The 18,425-nt window shown below is 44.5% G+C and overlaps 1 protein-coding gene across 11 annotated transcripts in view; it reads left to right on the plus strand.

Annotated features, from left to right (window-relative positions):
• Positions 1-18,425, plus strand: part of KIAA1217 (KIAA1217 ortholog) — a 1,254,604-nt gene that overhangs the window by 791,540 nt on the left and 444,639 nt on the right. The window contains exon 1 of one of the 11 annotated variants that reach the window (XM_063921612.1): positions 5,914-5,932. The exons of the other annotated variants lie outside the window; for them this stretch is intronic. The gene's annotated coding sequence lies outside the window, so the exon portion shown is untranslated. Of the gene's footprint in view, positions 1-5,913; positions 5,933-18,425 lie in introns of those variants that run through there. 11 annotated transcript variants of the gene reach the window in all.

An 18,425-nucleotide genomic window follows, 5' to 3' on the forward strand; every position in this document is an offset into this window, starting at 1 on the left:
GGATGGTCTCCTGAGGGATCTCCTCCCAGACCTGGACTAAAGCATCCGCCAACTCCTGGACAGTCTGTGGTGCAACGTAGCGATGGTGGATGGAGCGAGACATGATGTCCCAGATGTGCTCAATTGGATTCAGGTCTGGGTAACGGGCGGGCCAGTCCATAGCATCAATGCCTTCGTCTTGCAGGAACTGCTGACACACTCCAGCCACATGAGGTCTAGTATTGTCTTGCATTAGGAGGAACCCAGGGCCAACCGCACCAGCATGTGGTCTCACAAGGGGTCTGAGGATCTCATCTCGGTACCTAATGACAGTCAGGCTACCTCTGGCGAGCACATGGAGGGCTGTGCGGCCCCCCAAAGAAATGCCACCCCACACCATTACTGACCCACTGCCAAACCGGTCATGCTGGAGGATGTTGCAGGCAGCAGAACGTTCTCCTTGGCGTCTCCAGACTCTGTCACATGTGCTCAGTGAGAACCTGCTTTCATCTGTGAAGAGCACAGGGCGCCAGTGGCAAATTCGCCAATCTTGGTGTTCTCTGGCAAATGCCAAACGTCCTGTACGGTGTTGGGCTGTAAGCACAACCCCCACCTGTGGATGTCAGGCCCTCATACCACCCTCATGGAGTCTGTTTCTGATCGTTTGATTAGACACTTGCACATTTGTGGCTTGCTGGAGGTCATTTTGCAGGGCTCTGGCAGTGCTCCTCCTGTTCCTCCTTGCACAAAGGCGGAGGTAGCGGTCCTGCTGCTGGGTTGTTGCCCTCCTACGGCCTCCTCCATGTCTCCTGATGTACTGGCCTGTCTGCTGGTAGCGCCTCCATGCTCTGGACACTACGCTGACAGACACAGCAAACCTTCTTGCCACAGCTCGCATTGATGTGCCATCCTGGATGAGCTGCACTACCTGAGCCACTTGTGTGGGTTGTAGGGAGGTCATACAGGCACGTGGAGGCCACACACACTACTGAGCCTCATTTTGACTTGTTTTAAGGACATTACATCAAAGTTGGATCAGCCTGTAGTGTGTTTTTCCACTTTAATTTTGAGGGGGACTCCAAATCTAGACCTCCATGGGTTAATAAATGTGATTTCCATTGATAATTTTTGTGTGATTTTGTTATCAGCACATTCAACTATGTAAAGAACAAAGTATTTAATAAGAATATTTCATTCATTCAGATCTAGGATGTATTATTTTAGTGTTCCCTTTATTTTTTTTGAGCAGTATATATATATATATATATATATATATATACAGACACGGTCGGATTGGCCCACAGGGGTAATAAATGCACCTGAAACGTTGAAAAGTATGTATGCTTATTTGAAGTCCGGGGAGCCCGTTTGTCTGCATGTGTTTTGGAGCCGCTGGTTTGTGGGAGGGCACCCAGGTAGCACAGCTGGAAAGTGGAGTGCTAGTCAGCATTGTGTTTTGTGTGTGTGTGTGTGTGTGTGTGTATATATATATATATATATATATATATACACACACAGAGTAAAAACCACAGCACTCACCGCACCAGAAGCGGGGCACAGCTATGCACTTACCACTCACAGGGTGGGGTGCATGTAACACTGCACTCTCCACCACAGAAGCGGGGTACACAGCTGTACTTACCACTCACAGGGCGGGGTGCATGTAGCCCATGACCACATCGCTCTAATAAATACAAACAGAGAACCCAGCACTCACCAAAGTAAACTCACTTATCCTCAACAATTCAATAAATAAATGATGGGGGTTTAGTTGGTGGATTGGCCAATGCACGGAAGCCTGTATACCGATTCAAGGTACCCCACCTTCATACAGGTCCTACACTATCACAGAGTCTTAAAACCTGACTACCACACTGCTGCATCATCTGCCTGCTAGATGTAATGTGTACCTGCCACAGACTATATGGCTTTTAAAGGCACACTAGTCACCTATTGCACTGGCTCAAAGATGATTGCTAAAAAACAGCTGAGACAGGTTCAGGATAATGAAGTCCACACAGGGGTGCATGAGAAAGCTAGTGGCCACGGTTAATAAGAGCTAACCATAGATTAACCCCTTCATATACACACAGAGTAAAAACCACAGCACTCACCGCACCAGAAGCGGGGCACAGCTATGCACTTACCACTCACAGGGTGGGGTGCATGTAACACTGCACTCTCCACCACAGAAGCGGGGTACACAGCTGTACTTACCACTCACAGGGCGGGGTGCATGTAGCCCATGACCACATCGCTCTAATAAATACAAACAGAGAACCCAGCACTCACCAAAGTAAACTCACTTATCCTCAACAATTCAATAAATAAATGATGGGGGTTTAGTTGGTGGATTGGCCAATGCACGGAAGCCTGTATACCGATTCAAGGTACCCCACCTTCATACAGGTCCTACACTATCACAGAGTCTTAAAACCTGACTACCACACTGCTGCATCATCTGCCTGCTAGATGTAATGTGTACCTGCCACAGACTATATGGCTTTTAAAGGCACACTAGTCACCTATTGCACTGGCTCAAAGATGATTGCTAAAAAACAGCTGAGACAGGTTCAGGATAATGAAGTCCACACAGGGGTGCATGAGAAAGCTAGTGGCCACGGTTAATAAGAGCTAACCATAGATTAACCCTGGATGAGCTGCACTACCTGAGCCACTTGTGTGGGTTGTAGGGAGGTCATACAGGCACGTGGAGGCCACACACACTACTGAGCCTCATTTTGACTTGTTTTAAGGACATTACATCAAAGTTGGATCAGCCTGTAGTGTGTTTTTCCACTTTAATTTTGAGGGGGACTCCAAATCTAGACCTCCATGGGTTAATAAATGTGATTTCCATTGATAATTTTTGTGTGATTTTGTTATCAGCACATTCAACTATGTAAAGAACAAAGTATTTAATAAGAATATTTCATTCATTCAGATCTAGGATGTATTATTTTAGTGTTCCCTTTATTTTTTTTGAGCAGTATATATATATATATATATATATATATATATATATACAGACACGGTCGGATTGGCCCACAGGGGTAATAAATGCACCTGAAACGTTGAAAAGTATGTATGCTTATTTGAAGTCCGGGGAGCCCGTTTGTCTGCATGTGTTTTGGAGCCGCTGGTTTGTGGGAGGGCACCCAGGTAGCACAGCTGGAAAGTGGAGTGCTAGTCAGCATTGTGTTTTGTGTGTGTGTGTGTGTGTGTATATATATATATATATATATATAGGATGGAAATATATATATATTATTTTTTATATTATTCTTTTTCTGTGGGGGCCCCAGAGATATCACTGTACTGGGCCCCAAGATTTCTGTTGCCGGCCCTGTGTACACGTATGTAGGGGTGGACATCGGAAACCTGGCACTGAATGGTTGCAGGACTTTCCACATCAAATTACGCAATGTGATTGATGGCCATTGCATCTCAACCATTTAGTGTGCAGAACCTTCATGCATGTGCATATTGGCTGAGCTTCTGGGTGTCCGCAGGTGCACAGAAGCAGCCGGCCATCAGATGGGCATTGGAAAACTGCATTGATGGCTAATAAATGTTGAATAACTACAATTCAATGGAAAAAGAACTTCCATTGATTTGGAAACATCAGTGGCTGCTAACAGTTGTCTTCCGATGTTCATCTCTATATCAGTGCTTTAAGATGTTCACTTCTAGTAACACAGACCCTGTCCTATCAGATTCCACGCGTGATCCCCTTCTATTTATAACACAGCTGGAATCCTTTAACTCTGACACTGGAGCAGGAAGTCTCGCTGAAATCCTGCTCCGCACTTCATGACCCCAGGATAGACAATTAGCTGCCACACTCTCACAGGCTGCATTGTATGTCAAGCTCTAACAGCGAGGGCATGGCAGTATGGCGTACTCTTCCACTCATAGTTAAGTTGCTCACTCATGGAGTTAAAGCAATAGAGGGATTTTTTTTGCAAATACATTACTTTTCAAATGAAGTACTGTATACTATTTATACTATTTAGAAATAGAGATGTATTCATTGGGAGGCAGTCAATTTACCATCTGCCGGGATCCCAGCTGTCAGGATACGGACGTTGGAATCCCTTCACCCGGTGAAAGACCGGCGGTTGGAATCCCCACCGCTGGCTGGAATCCCCACTCGGGTGGTGGTCCATGCCACTACCCGAGGGGGAATAATACCCTGTGGCGACCGAGGCCTGAAAGTATTGCGACTGCAGTGAGCCTGCGAGGGTACATGTTGCGCTCGCTGCCGGTATCCCGGCTGTCGGGATCCTGGCGTCGGTCTCCTGACCGCCGGGATCCCAACAGCCGGGATATCATACTGATCGCGTATTTATTATACTGAGATAAGCCCTAGATACGTGTGTTGTTGCAGCAATCTGCTTACGTATGGGATGGAGATACAGGAAGAGCCTTAACAACAAATGTCAAATTGGGGGTCACCATATGACAAGCTCCAAATCTACCACCCCCTGGTACGGGTGTGGATCATCAAATGTCGACAGTATCTAGGTCGACAATGTTTAGGTCGACCACTATAGGTCAACAGTCACTAGGTCGACAGGGATGGAAGGTCGACAGGGTTTCTAGGTCGACATGTGGTAGGTCGACAAGTCAAAAGGTCGACATGAGGTGGTTTTTTTAACTTTTTCCTTGTAGAGTGACCGGGAACCCCAATTAGTGCACCGTGTCCCCACGCATGGCTCACTTCACTCGCCATGCTTTGGGCAAGGTGCCTCGCTTCGCTCGGCACAGATTACCATTCCAATCGTAGTCCACGTGGATCGTTACGTATGAAAAAGTTCAAAAAAATGAATTTTTTTTTAAAACCTCATGTCGACCTTTTGATCTGTCGACCTAGCACATGTCGACATAGAAACCCTGTCGACCTTCCATCCCTGTCGACCCAGTGACTGTCGACCTATAGTGGTCGACCTAAACATTGTCAACCTAGTCAGTGTCGACCTTCAGACCGGATCCCCCCTGGTACACCCATTTGTCCCCCAGATTGCACATCTTTCCACCTGCCACATCCATTTGACTGCCAGAAATAAGGACTGAATTGGGACTGTTGAGAGTTCAGAGGAAATTGCACAGGAAGAAAAATGATTTGCCAAAAGTGACGTACATCATTTTCTATGTGTGGGTTTTTTTGGTTTTGTTTGTTTGTTTTTTTTAGCTTTGTTTAAGCAACATTTAGGCTACATCAATACTGACTACAATTAAAAAATGAAAGTAGTACTGAAGATATTTTTTTGAACGAGAGAGATTAAATAATAAATAAATTAATTAATAGCAGACTGTCCAAAAGAAAAACTTTAAAAAAAAAAAAAAAAAAGAATGGCCACAGGGCATCACATAGAGAAAAACCTGCTGGGGCAGTAAAGCGGAGCTCTCCAACTGTACGCCAAGCTGCCAGCAATGCATAGTGGCACTGTTCTACAGATATCTACATTGTCAGACAGGGAGGGGCAGATAATGAGAGCCTATTGTGCTGGTAAAGACCAATGGCCCTTTGCAAAACCCATCCAACCTCTTTACTGGTAAAATGCACTCACTCAGCCAGCCAGCGAGGTGGTGACAGCCCTGATAGTGATACATCACTAGGAGAATAGTGCTAACACGTTTTTTAGCCTTGGCCACTAGATCTGAGAAGTAACTTTTTGAATGCTGACTGCCAGGTGGGGTTCTTGTAGCCTTGGAGATGCTATGATGTCATGGCTGAGAGAGCATGTCAAGGCAGCAGAATCAACATGTTGCAGCGTTAAAAAAGTCCTTTAAGCTGCAAGCAGTTTTCAAGCAAGTACAGGAGAGAGATATGGGACCAGTATTTACCTGACAGCGTCAAAGGAATAGAAGTGCCTATACATGGTCTTAATTTGGATTGCGCCTCGGATGCCTCAGTAGCTCTCCTGGGCGTCTCGTCTCTTGCAGACAGGTAAACACAAAGCGTGCTTTGGAAAACCTTTTCTTTTAATTAGTAAACCAATTCAGTGGCCTCTTCTCAGACGCACATGCCTTGTAATACAAGTGTTGAATTTGCTGCTGACTGTGGATGATCTTAGGAAAGCAATGTACAGTATTCTTAAAGCATGGACGGAGATACGTATTTGTTTTCTCTGCTTTTGCAGAATGTTCAATTTGCCCTGTCCTCCCATGTGAAGTGTGTAAGGGTTCTGATATGTCTGTGGCATTCATGTTTGAACAAGCTGCTGATTGCAGATTAGTTACTGTTAATAAAATAGAAGTGAAACCTGATTGTATACAGCGTGAGTTTTTAAGGGGGGAAGAAAATACTGATTTGTTTTCCTATAACTTGCTGGATGCAATGCCCGCCTTTAGCTTGTTGAAAAAACATTGGAGAGCTGCTGAAAACGAAAGTTGTTACTTTAGTCATGTGAAACAGTTTTGTGGTGTTAAACATCAGAAATATATTTACAGTGTGGATCATGGATATGTCTGTGTTACAGCAATGCAAGACGACAGTTGTATGCTCGGTGCCTTTTAATGCTAAAAAGTATATCTCTATATATTTGTACTGAAAGAAGGAGAACGATGCGGATTGATTTTTAGGTTGGGTGATGCACTTTGATCTACAATAATGAACAGGATATGAACAATTGAACAATACAGAAATGATTGCCTCAGGTATGGGCTTTAGAGGAATTGTGAGTAACACCATTTCTTGACAAATGAAGGGTGGCTCCAGCTAAAATACAGCTTTTTAGCCACATCTCAAAAAACTAGCTGAACAATGGGAATTCTGTTTCACTTACTACAGTAGGTCGTTCAGAAACTCCAAATCTCCCCCATCCACCTCACGCGCACTGGGGGCCATCTTGTTCTGCCATTGTGAGATTGTAGTCTCTCATACAGGTGGTGCTGATTGGACAGAGCCACAGTCCTGTTCTGTCAATGGGGGTCATTCCTAGTTGATCGCTAGCTGCCGTTGTTTGCAGCGCAGCGATCAGACAAAAAATTTTTGGCATTTCTGCGCATGCGTATGCACAGCAGTGCGCACGCGTGACGTACGGGTACAAAGGCCTTTGTGGTTTTGCACAGGTTCTAGCGACCTTTTCATTCGCACTGGCGGACGCAAGAAGATTGACAGGAAAGGGGCGTTTTTGAGTGTCAACTGACCGTTTTCAGGGAATGCTTAGAAAAATGCAGGCGTGCCAGGGAAAATGCAGGTGTGGCTGGGCGAACGCTGGGCGGGTGTGTGACGTCAAAAGCCAGCCCTCCAACATTAGAATCAACGCACACGAAAAGTAAGTTCAGGACTGGTCTTGTTTTGCACAAAATGTTTTTGCAGGCGCTCGGCTGCACAAGCGTTCACACTTCTGCAAAACGAAAATACACTCCCCAGTGGGCGGCGACATTGCGTTTGTACAGCTGCCAAAAACTGCTAGCGAGCGATCAACTCGGAATGACCCCCAGTGTACAATGTTAGTGGCTGTGTATATGGGCATAGCTAGAGGGGATTGTTGGATAAAAATGTCATTTTTAGCTAGAAATACCTTTTATTTTGCATAGGGCTTATTTTGCATATTTAACCATTCCTTTTTACAGGGGTAGGAAACCTTTGGTCCTCCAACTGTTGTTGAACTACACCTCTCAGCATGCCGTGCAACAGTTTTAGCATGGCCATATAGCAAAACTGCAGCAGGGCATGCTGGTATGTGTAGTTCAACAACAGCTGGAGGGCCAAAGGTTTCCTACCCCGGTAAAAAGGAATGGTTAAATATGCAAAATAAGCCCTTTTAGGGTGTGGTATAATATAATTGGTCGTAATGTCGACATTGAAATGTTAACATGATCATAATAGCATGTTGATGTGTTAGATGTGTTCTAATGGCAGTCCTAACTCTAGTGCCATGTCTAACCCTAACCCTCCTGGAAATGTTGACATTATGAATGTCGACATTAACAATGTTGACAGAAATAAAACAAAGATATACGGTTCAATTAAATTATAACAATTTTATTTATATACACTCCACATAGAGCAACAATTAAAATAATATTCTTAAAATGTGCAATTACTTCAATCCCATGCCCTTGTCTCCAAATAAACGTCCATTAAGGCTTTACTAAGTAACGATCCATAGGTCTGCTTGTGACCAAGGCCCTCATTCCAAGTTGATCGCTTGCTAGCTGCTTATAGCAGCAGTGCACACGCTAGGCCGCCACCCTCTGGGAGTGTATCTTAGCTTAGCAGAAGTGCGAACGAAAGGTTAGCAGAACTGCTCGAAAAAATTTTCATGCAGTTTCAGAGTAGCTCCAGACCTACTCCTACCTTGCGATCACTGTAGACAGTTTAGTTCCTGTTTTGACGTCACATACACGCCCTGCGTTCGGCCAGCCACTCCCCCGTTTCCTCAGCACGCCTGCGTTATCTTCTGACACGCCTGCGTTGTTGCTCTATGTGGAGTGTATAGAAATAAAATAGTTATAATTTAATTGAAACGTATATCTTTGTTTTAGCGCTCCTTTATAAGTTTTATTGTATTTCTGGTATTTAGTGGGTGGAACAGTACCACCAGTAGGAGCTGCAGAAACTTGATATCAATTAAAATAGTTCATGATAATAGATTTTTTGGTGGTTATATAAGCGCTGTGTTTTTATGTATTATTGAAATACTTTTTAACAATGTTGACATCCTGTTAATGTCAATATTTTGCAGGTGTTAAAATTAATGATGTTGACATTTTAACCATGTCAATATCAATGTCAACATTTTGATGTCAAAATGTTGAATGTTGACATTGTAACTAGAGACCTAATGGCTGCATTCTGTACCTCTACAGTGTGGTAATAAATTAGAGTTATGCTAGCCTGTATATTTAATGCAACATCTCCAATCTCAGAGGCCTGGGCACATGTAGTCTCCTGTCTATGGCTCGCCCCGCAATCATTTAGCCAACAGAAACTGTTTGAACTAAATAATATTTGCTCACTTTTGTACAAACTAGCAGGCTTGGGATGCCATGGAGATTTGTGGTTATATGATGTATCAGTACTGCAAAGTCTTTCCCTGGGTTGCAGTTTAACTGAGTTATTTACCAACAATCAAATAAACTATATATGGCAGTATGGGGGCACAGTGGTCAGCATCACCTCCTTACAGCATTGGGGTCATGGGTTTGATTCCAACCAGGACTGTGTATGTGTGTAGTTTGTATGTTCTCCTTGTCTTTATGCAGCTGTTTTCTGGGTTCTCCAGTTTCCTCCCACAATCCGAGAACTCCCTGGTAGGTTCATTTGTTCTGACAACATAAATGAACCCTAGTGTGTATCTGTGGGCATGTGGTAGGGAATATACTGTAGATCGTAAGCTCCACTGGCTCAGAATTCTCTGTAAAGTGCCAACTATTATGTAAGTGCTATGTAAATAACTGTTAATGAATAAACAAGAGAAAGGGTCATTTTGTTGTTACGGGTAAATTTGTCATGGATGACATGTGAACAATATTGAACACCTGCTAACAGTCTATGAGCGGTGACCGCCCCGAAAAAAATGTTTTAAACGAAAAGAACATTGTTCTGTTTCTTAATGATTTTTCCCAAGTTTTTTTTGTTTTGTTTGGGGAGGGGGGAGCAATTCAATTAAATCACTTTTTTTCGGACGAAAAAAAATTATGTTTTTTTGTGAAAACACATAGAATCCTTGATAAGTTCACAGACCTATGTATTTTCTCGTCTGCGATCGTGAAAGCGATTTGTTTATCTGGATTTTTTTTTTGCCTGCCTCAGTGCAGCTTTGGGGCTAATTGAATAGCCTGGGGGGAGGGGGTCAATTAGCTGCAGTAAATTGCCACGGCTAATTTAATAAGGGCCTCGGGCTTCTTCAAAAATAAATACTTGTATATAAGTATGTCGCTATGTATGTATTTGTGTGAATGATGGTTATGATGTATCCTCTGTTTGCTAAAAAAAAGACATAAAACAAAACTGTACAGTATAGCGGTATAACCCAAAGAGATCTAATACCATTTTATGCTTATATAGAAGTAGTGCCTCATATCTGTCCATGTGAGCTGAGCGTTATGCAGTACATTATATAACACTTTGCATATGAGGAAGGGACAAGTGCAAGGAACCTGTATTTTTACTCTGTTGGGTAAAACTGGTTTTGGATAAACACACGAGTTGCTTTTTTTTTTTTTTTTTTTTGCCTTTGAGGCATTCTAATGGACTAACTGGTAGTGACAGACCTTTACACTCTCACTGTCCTCGGGAAGGGAGTGCCTACCTATGGTAGGGTTCCCTGTGACCTTAATGTAACTGTATCATGCCAGAAAGGTTCTGCACGTTTGTTAGCAAAGTGTCCCCTGAGAGAAATAACTGAGCGTTGGGATCAAGTTGCCTGAGACAAACATTTACATTGATTAATACCCTTATGTGCCTATGGATGCAGCAGACAAGTCACTTCATGCAAGGTATGAAGTCAAATCCATCTTCTCATCTTACAGATCAGCTCAGTGGATGTAATAATCTACATATTCACCAAATAGTGGCTTTTAGAAGGAAATGAAGACATAGAAAAGTTACAGTTCTGCAGAGATACGGTAATAACCGTCTCACCACAACAGCGTGCAAACAACTCACAGCGGTGTGCGGCTGTAACAATGCTTCCATTATTGTCTGTACAACGCAATCTGTAACACAAGGCTGTCACTGCCTCACAATGTATCTAGAACTAATAAAATAGAACCATTATTGAATGCTGAGCCTGGTTATCCCATAGTATGGCCCTGCATCAACCTCTGCAGTGTGCTGCACTAAGAAATGAAATGACAGCTATAATCATTATGTTGAAACTTTACATTTTATAGGGGCCCATTGGTTAAACTTTTTTATCCAATATTCCGTATCAGTATCTCTATTAGTTAGCAGAGCTACGTAACACAGTATTACCCCTTTCACATCTCCAATGCCTGATCCCACCTGGGAATTGGAAATGGATCCTTCCCAGGTGGGATTCGGCATTGGAGCCTCTGCCAGGTCGGTTACCATAGCGATGGGAGGCGGAGCCGGCAGCGGGGGTGGGGGTGGAGGCGGCACTGGAAGATGAGCTCACCTCCGCGCTGCCTCTCCCTATGTAGTAAACGGGTCCCGAGTCACATCGACCCAGGAACCCGTTTACACTGCCACTGACCCGGTATTATAATAACCATTCTTATTACCATGGTTGAATTACTGGGTCAGGCGACCCGGGAATTCTCCAAGGCCCCTTTCACATCGCACACTGACCCGTGTCGACCTGGCAATATGCCGGGTTGATACCGGATTATTTTTGCGATGTGAAAGGGGTACTCACATCTACACTGATGAAATGTCGACATGATTAGAATATTGACAAAACACCTCTGGTGTTCTAGTAGTGACTTACCTGGTACGGTGTCTCCAGTGGTGGCTTCAGCGTGATATAAGGATGACTCAGTGTCAAACGCAGGATTTGCATGGGTTTTTTTTTTTTCCAGAACTGGGTGGAACCAAGCACGGGGGTGGGGACTGAGGTGACCCAGTATATGCTGGGTCTATAAAACTAGTGTGTCTGTGTGTGTGTGTGTGTGTGTGTATATATATATATATATATATATATATATATATCTACACATATATATACCATATATACACCTATGTATATATTTATATACATATACACATAGCATATTAAACATGTGTGTATATATATATATATATATATATATATCAGTGGCGGAACTAGCGAGCGGTGGGCCCAGGTGCAACAAAATGCTTTGGGCCCCCCCCCCCACATCCCATCCAAGCCCACCCCCTCACCCCTGGAGAGGATCTGGTGAGGGGGACCTGCTCAGGGACAGAGAAATGGATACCTAGCAACAGTGCCGTAACTAGACATTTTAGCACTGTGTGCAAGAAACGGCATCGGAGCCCCACCCCTGCATGCAAAACAGGGGCAGTGCACGCCGTAGGTGCGCACAAAAATACATAGTGGCGTGGCTTCGTGGGGAAGGGGTGTGGCCACAAAATAATACCAATTCATAAGACGGTGCACAGTAGTCTCCATTCTTCAAATTACACCGCACAGTAGCACCACTACACCAGGTAGATACCCTTTTACACCTTACAGCGGACAGATTCCTCTTTTTACACATTACGGCAGACAGCGTTCCCTTTTTACACATTACGGCAGACAGCGTCCCCCTTTTTACACATTACGGCAGACAGCGTCCCCCTTTTTACACATTGCGGCAGACAGCGTGCCCTTGTTACACATAGCGGCAGAGAGCGTACACTTTTTACACATAACGGCAGACAGCGTACACTTTTTACACATAACGGCAGACAGCGTGCCCTTGTTAAACATAGCGGCAGACAGCGTACACTATTTACACATAACGGCAGACAGTGTCCCCCTTTTTACACATTACGGCAGACAGCGTGCACTTTTTACACATAACGGCAGACAGCGTCCCCTTTTTACACATAACGGCAGACAGCGTGCCCTTGTTACACATAGCGGCAGACAGCGTACACTTTTTACACATAACGGCAGACAGCGTGCCCTTGTTAAACATAGCGGCAGACAGCGTACACTTTTTACACATAATGGCAGACAGCGTCCCCCTTTTTACACATTAAGGCAGACAGCGTGCACTTTTTACACATAACGGCAGACAGCGTCCCCTTTTTACACATTACGGCAGACAGCGTGCCCTTGTTACACATTACGGCAGACAGCGTCCCCCTTTTTACACATTACGGCAGGCAGATTCCCCCTTTTTACACATAGCGGCAGGCAGATTCCCCATTTTTACACATAGCGGCAGGCAGTCCCCCCTTTTTACACATTGCGGCAGGCAAATTCCCCCTTTTTACACATTGCGGCAGGCAAATTCCCCCTTTTTACACATTGCGGCAGGCAGTCCCCCGTTTTTACACATTGCGACAGGCAGATTCCCCATTTTTACACATTGCGGCAGGCAGATTCCCCCTTTTTACACATTGCGGCAGGCAGTCCCCCTTTTTACACATTACGGCAGGCAGATTCCCCCTTTTTACACATAGCGGCAGGCAGATTCCCCATTTTTACACATAGCGGCAGGCAGTCCCCCCTTTTTACACATTGCGGCAGGCAGTCCCCCATTTTTACACATTGCGGCAGGCAGATTCCCCATTTTTACACATTGCGGCAGGCAGATTCCCCCTTTTTACACATAGCGGCAGGCAGTCCCCCATTTTTACACATTGCGGCAGGCAGTCCCCCATTTTTACACATAGCGGCAGGCAGTCCCAACAAAGAAAGAAAGAGACAGAAAGAAAGAGACAGAAAGAAAGAATTATACTTACCCTCTCCGGCGTCTCCGCTGGCTCAGGCTCCTCGGTGCAGCGTCAGACGATTCCCGTGCTGGAGAGAAGGAGGAGGGAGGTGGAGGAGGGAGCCGCAGCAGCGCTGTGTCATTGGTGGAGGCGCTGCTGCTGCTGCGCCTCTGCTTCACTATAGGCTGTTCTCGGAAGACAGCCTATAGTGAAGCAGAGGGGCAGCAGCAGCAGCGCCTCCACCAGTAGTAAAGCGCTGCTGCGGCTCCCTCCTCCTCCTTCTCCCCCGTACACTACCGCTGCTCCTCTCCTCTCTCCGGGCGGCTGTGCGCTGCGGGCAGCGGTTGCCCGCAGCGCACAGCGGCATGTAATGAGTCAGTTTGACTCATTACATGCTTTGGGCCCCTGGACAGAGGCGGGCCCCAGTGCAACGCCTCTGATATATATACACATACAGTACACGTATATATACGCATGTATATGGGCCCTCATTCCGAGTTGATCGGTCGCAAGGCGAATTTAGCAGAGTTACACACGCTAAGCCGCCGCCTACTGGGAGTGAATCTTAGCTTCTTAAAATTGCGACCGATGTATGCGCAATATTGCGATTACTAACTACTTAGCAGTTTCAGAGTAGCTTCAGACTTACTCTGCCTGTGCGATCAGTTCAGTGCTTGTCGTTCCTGGTTGACGTCACAAACACACCCAGCGTTCGCCCAGGCACTCCCACCGTTTCTCCGGCCACTCCTGCGTTTTTTCCGGAAACGGTAGCGTTTTCAGCCACACGCCCCTGAAACGCCGTGTTTCCGCCCAGTAACACCCATTTCCTGTCAATCACATTACGATCGCCGGAGCGAAGAAAAAGCCGTGAGTAAAAATACTTTCTTCATAGTAAAGTTACTTGGCGCAGTCGCAGTGCGAACTTTGCGCATGCGTACTAAGCGGATTTTCACTGCGATGCGATGAAAAATACCGAGCGAACAACTCGGAATGAGGGCCATATATCATATGTGTGTTTATATGTATGTATGTATGTATGTATGTATATACATGTGTATATATGTATGCACAAATTGCACATGGATATATATGTACTATAATTAAAATAAAGTAAACTTTTATTAAGCACTTACAAGTGCCACCAGGAAGAAAGCAGGCTGCAGAGGACGCTAGACAGCCATTAATAATACTCATGCAGCAAAAAAAAAATAAAAAAAAATATTTTTTTTTGTTTTTGTTTTGGTAGAGGGGGGTTTCTGGGTGCTCGGAAACCCCCCTGGGTGCGCCACTGTGACTTATGACGGATTAAGCCTTGGGGGAACTAAGGGAGGAACAATTATGAACAAAGATGAATCTATGTGGGTTAATACTAGAGACCTAGTTCGGATCTGATCACAGAAGAAAATTTGTTAGCTAATGGGCAAAACCATGGGCACTGCAGGTGGGGAAGATATAACATGTGCAGAGAGAGTTAGATTTGGGTGGGTTATTTTGTTTCTGTGCAGGGTAAATACTGGCTGCTTTATTTTAACAAAAAAGGGAAAGAAAAAGGCTGCGCTAATGGTGTTATTAGTAGAACATAATTGTGGAGAGCTGACAACCAAAGTAATTATAAAAAAAATATTTTTTTATTAAAATAATAACGCACCAATAAAACTTTATACACAGTGTATAAAAAATTGTAGATTTATATATATACTCTGAATAACATCTAGCTCTCTCTGCACATGTTATATCTGCCCCACCTGCACTGCACATTGGGGGTCATTCCGAGTTGTCCGCTCGGTAAAAATCTTCGCATCGCAGCGATTTTCCGCTTAATGCGCATGCGCAATGTCCGCACTGCGACTGCGCCAAGTAAATTTGCTATGCACTTAGGAATTTTACTCACGGCATTTTCATCGTTCTGGCGATTGTAATGTGATTGACAGGAAATGGGTGTTACTGGGCGGAAATAGGCCGTTTTATGGGCGTGTGGGAAAAAACGCTACCGTTTCCGGAAAAAACGCAGGAGTGGCCGGAGAAACGGGGGAGTGTCTGGGCGAACGCTGGGTGTGTTTGTGACGTCAAACCAGGAACGACAAGCACTGAACTGATCGCAGATGCCGAGTAAGTCTGAAGCTACTCAGAAACTGCTACGAGGTGTGTAATCGCAATATTGCGAATACATCGTTCGCAATTTTAAGATGCTAAGATTCACTCCCAGTAGGCGGCGGCTTAGCATGAGCAAATCTGCTAAAATTCACTTGCGAGCTAACAACTCGGAATGACCCCCATGGTTTTGCCCATTAGCTAACAAATTTGCTGCTGTGATCAGATCTGAATTAGGCCCTTTATTCACTTCCCCTGCATCCACCGCATTGCAATCCCAACTTTTGTGTGAAGGGAGTAGGGAACCAAAAAGGGGGCGTGGCCTCTGTCAGGAAGGGCATAGGCTAGTCCGAGTGGGAGTGGCCTTGCCAAACAGACCAATATTTCAGCCATTTGAGGGCGTGCCCAGCGCTTCCTGAGCAGCTGGACAGTGCCCTGCTCCCCTCCCAACACTGAATAGATGGCGTGGCATCTATTCAGAGATCGCTCTGCAAAGCAGTTAGTGATCAAAGGCTCCCCCAACTTCCCTCCCCCATACCCGCAGGATACTACGACCAGCGGGTGGGAAAGCGGGACAGTGTCCGAATAGTGGGACTGTCCCGCTAGAATTGGGACAGTTGGGAGCATTACTTCTTATTATGTCACCTATTATTGCTACGAATACAATTAACAGTAATCAAAATAAAGTATTAATGCTATTACTAGAAAGGTATGCAGTCTGACGGAGAACATTTAGTTTCTATACTCTCTTTATCCAATTTAAAATCTTTACACAGGATGTGCATAGCTATAGGTAAGTGACATGTTTCCATAAAATGCTTTATGGTTCATTCCTATAGGAAGATGGAACAATGAGATGGCTTTGTGGCTTTTGAGCACATGGAAAAACCATAATGCTTTGCACATTCTGTCACTTTGAAAAGCTCGATAGGGTGCAAATGTACCAAACTCTGCCCTGATTGACTGTACAGCCTGCCGCAGACCTCTGACACCTCACACCACGCAGCCTCTAGCAGATCTCTGCATTAACTGAGCCTTTCAGCTCCTGAGACATCTTTCAGTGCACATCTGCTAGCTTTAATACGCAGCCTTTAAACTTGGTGCTTTTGAGAAAACCAAGAGTTAAAAAGAAAAAAGAAAAGTAAATGCATTTTGCAGACCTGAAATAATTGACAGACATTTCTCTGCCTGTCTTACCTTTTGTAAGCTGTGTGGAGTTATGGAACTATTACGTCATTGTTATACTGGATTTTCTTTATGTAAATACCTATTTTAATTTCAATTGCTGAACAGAATTTCTCTGACGTCCTAGTGGATGCTGGGACTCCGTCAGGACCATGGGGATTAGCGGCTCCGCAGGAGACAGGGCACAAAAATAAAAGCTTTAGGACTAGGTGGTGTGCACTGGCTCCTCCCCCTATGACCCTCCTCCAAGCCTCAGTTAGGTTTTTGTGCCCGTCCGAGCAGGGTGCAATCTAGGTGGCTCTCCTAAAGAGCTGCTTAGAAAAAGTTATTAGGTTTTTTATTTTCAGTGAGTCCTGCTGGCAACAGGCTCACTGCAACGAGGGACTTAGGGGAGAAGAAGTGAACTCACCTGCGTGCAGGATGGATTGGCTTCTTAGGCTACTGACAAGCAAAATTGGCTTGGCGCTAACAGCTAAATAGAAAGTGTGTGCATCGATTAACCATAAATTTAATTCAAAGTAATAAATAATGTCAATATAATTGTATTGAGCTTATATTAATGCATTCATTGGCAATAACACTCCGTGATTTGAATTTTGGTAGAATTATAGGGCTTAAAGCAGACTGTTTGATTGTGTTTCCGATAGAAGCGAAGTAGAATTTGTCTATGCTTCTGACCATTTTAATTATATATATATATATCATTGTATTACATTGTATTGTATTACACTATTAGAAAAAAACAATATTGTCTCCTTAATTGGGACTTGTGATGCAGTCATTTAATTACGGAAGAATACGAGCAAATTGAAGTCTGCCGACGTATGCGTTCCATTCCTACAATGAGGCTTGGTATGGACACGTGATGAATATTATGCCCTCATTAGCGGGAGTACCTCTGCTATTTAAATGGAAGCACGGAGCAATGGTGACATATCTCTCTGAGGAAGCCGCTGAGCTATTATCAGGCGGAGAAACGCGTAAGAGCTCTCACCAACTGTCCGGTACCGGCCGTGCTAAAAAATTTTTCCACCTGCTTAGACCTGGACCCGTGGTGTTTGGAACTCCGGATAAGACCCACTAAAAACGGCTATTAAAAGCACCAGGAGTCGGGAGTCACCAACCATCGGTCCGTAACGGATCAATTCCGGACCCTTGAAGCAGGTTGTATTCATGGCTAATTGACTTTCTATACAAGCCTGGCAGTCGATATTACATTGATATATGTCAAATCTATCAATATTGCTCTAAATCTCTTCTATGAACAGTCGCCTACTATGTTGCAGTGTGAACTGCCAATCACTGCCTCACTTGCTGCTATCAATTGAACGGTTCACGATTAATTCACTGTGCTCTGCAAGAGACTGTCATACTGATTGAGTTTTTATACAAAGGATTAATTTGAACGAGTCTCTGGACTATATTTAATAATCTCTATGTTCTGAATTGCATTATATTAATTGTTCTGAATTGCATTATATTAATTGTATTAATTACGTCTTACCTTGCACGGATAACCGGTTTCTAGGATTTAGCCATATTCATGTGTTTTTTAATATGTTTTATTTGTGTAAAAATTAAAAGCACACTTATGTTTTAAATTAGCGCTGTTTTGGTGTGTATATATTCTTAGGCTACTGGACACCATTAGCTCCAGAGGGATCGAACACAGGCCCAGCCATGGAGTCCGGTCCCGGAGCCGCGCCGCCGACCCCCTTGCAGATGCCGAAAAGTGAAGAGGTCCAGAAACCGGCGGCAGAAGACTTTTCAGTCTTCATGAGGTAGCGCACAGCACTGCAGCTGTGCGCCATTGTTGTCAGCACACTTCACACCAGCGGTCACTGAGGGT

Source organism: Pseudophryne corroboree, chromosome 5 (genome assembly GCF_028390025.1).
Source record: "Pseudophryne corroboree isolate aPseCor3 chromosome 5, aPseCor3.hap2, whole genome shotgun sequence".
Lineage (NCBI taxonomy): Eukaryota > Metazoa > Chordata > Amphibia > Anura > Myobatrachidae > Pseudophryne > Pseudophryne corroboree.